Source organism: Convolutriloba macropyga, chromosome 3 (genome assembly GCF_964194025.1).
Source record: "Convolutriloba macropyga chromosome 3, txConMacr16.3, whole genome shotgun sequence".
NCBI lineage: Eukaryota > Metazoa > Xenacoelomorpha > Acoela > Convolutidae > Convolutriloba > Convolutriloba macropyga.
Window position 1 is genome coordinate 19368439 of NC_134470.1, and position 2447 is coordinate 19370885.

The window sequence follows — 2447 nt, forward strand, 5'->3', positions numbered from 1 at the left end:
TTATAGTCCCCCATTATGGTATGTTTGCCACGAGGGGGAGGGAGGTTATACGTTATGTGACAAACGTTATGTGAGGAGGGAGTTATATGACAAATTTTAAACCCAGAGCTAGGATCCCTTCTATCTGAGTGGCAAAGTTGACGAATTTTTACAATTGCTAAGTGAAATGGTTTGTTCTCATGTTTGACAATCTTTCTTGTTTTTGGTCTGTTTTAAAAATGTTTGTTTTAATATGCCTTATTCCTTTTTCTTTATCAGGGCATTCCTTCTCATCGACATTGATTGATCAATTATTTGCGGAAAGTGCACAAAGAGGACTTAGTGAACTGTTTTTCTTGACCTGCTCGAAATCTCTTTTCTCTTCAGCCTATTAATGACACGTTTCGGATCTTGCAATGACGCGCAATAACCAATTTTACTGTTGGATTAATCAATTTCTATTATCAAATGACATATTAAAAACAATTTAAGATTGAAAACATGTGTTTCAGCATATAAAATTTGGAATTATTAAGTACCATTACGTTTTTTTATTGCTTCAGCACCTTTAGTTCCATGAAACTCGGATATGCTCAACGTCTTTCTTTGTTAATTTTATCACAGGTTGTCGTTTCAATTGACACTTGGATCCCATTTTGCCCCCGTTGAAGTTATTCGTCCAATTGAATTGTCGGCTATGTGTGCGTATTCTGCTAGGGTTACCTGTCTTTGCGGGTTGTAACGAGGATTCGAGAAATGTAGATGGAACTTCTAGGATCTGAGGGATTTCTATGGAATTGGTTGGGAAACTAAGAATCGCATCCGGTCTGTTTTGGCAAATTTCCAGATCAAGTTGGTGGGGGTCAGGTGGTCGAGGATTGTGGAAAGGCCTCGAACTGTTGTGCATTTTGGCTATGTCTGTTTCTGAGCTTTCTAAGCTATCGTTAATGGAGTCTCCAGCAATGTCTTTTAATCGGCTTCTATTCTTCCTGTTGTGTGACCTGATATGCAACATGTGTGCACTGGAAAATCTCTGGTTTCGGTTTCTGAAGCAAGAATTCATCTAATTATTGGTCTTTAAATTCGCCAAACCAGCGCATCAAAATGTCAGGTAGTTTCGTTAAAGTATGAATCCCGTGTAGTCTGTTAAACATTCAAAGAATCTTAAATTGGCTGTAAAGAAAATCCCCATCAGATAAGTGTAAGCGCGTGTGTCAGTGTGTGTGTATGTTCATTTTACACACACACATACGCACGCACGCGCACGCACACACCCACACGCACACACACTCACACATACACACCCAGACACACGCAAACACACACACACTCACACACACACACGGCAACACACACATACCTGCCCTGCAATGGCGTGAACAAAAAGTGAATTCAGTAAAAAAAAATTATCGCTTCTTTACAGCCCGTCCAATTAGTTTTGGGTTAGGAATTTTATTGTTTGCCAACCATTTTTGACAAGCCATTTTAGTCCACTAAAACTATTATCGGAGCCATAACACTAGTGTCATTGAAAAACTCTTGTGTATTCAAAAGCATCGAGCAGGAGAATGTTTCGATCATTTTTTGTCTCGAGGATTTAGCGAAGCACGAAGTTTTCAAAGATTTGCAATTTTCTCGTCTTTACAGGATTCGATTCTTATTTTCAGTTTTAAAAAGGATATGATTAACAAGTAGTAACGTAGTAAATTTTCGATTAAAAAACGCTCTTTTAACTTAAATAAGATTTATCGTTTCTTGAAATGCCGGCTGAACTTAGCTTTAAAACAAGAATTGGACAAACCTCTAGAACACAAGAACGACACTGTAGAAAAAACTTCAACTGCTCTATTACGCATTTATTAAATAAACGAAGAACTTAGCTTTATCCAACAAAAGCATAAATCAAGTGGTCTTCGGTCTAGTTCAAAAAAATAAATTACAGTACAAAATGAAAACTAATAGACCAGGTATTGACAGTTTCGTTTCCCATATTTTTCATAACATTCGTGAAGTATTGTTGGTTGTGACGTTCACGACATTCCAGCTCAATTTTTATGATGTCGGCATGGAGCGGTGTTTTTTCGTAACAGCTCATCTCAAAAGCTTTTGAGAAATTAAGTGGTAAAATAAACTATTCAAAGCTTGAGGATAATGCACCCTTTGATTAATTTTTTTTCAATGCTTGAGTGTGGAGTGTGTTCTGTAGTACCTTTCCAAAAAAAAGTTTGGCAATTGATTTCTTGGTGAAAAAAAAAACAATTTTTATTAAGAAAATTGATAGTTTTTGTCATCTCCTAACAAAGGTCAACGATTGAGAAAAGGCTGGAGTCGTTTATCAATAATTTTTTTGTTGATATTTGATTGATTTAGACCATTTTTCAGATCCTAAATACAATGTGCGGCAGTTCAAACAGGGCAACTGTATTATATTGGAGCCAGTAATTTTCTTAACAAGAAATAACAAATTT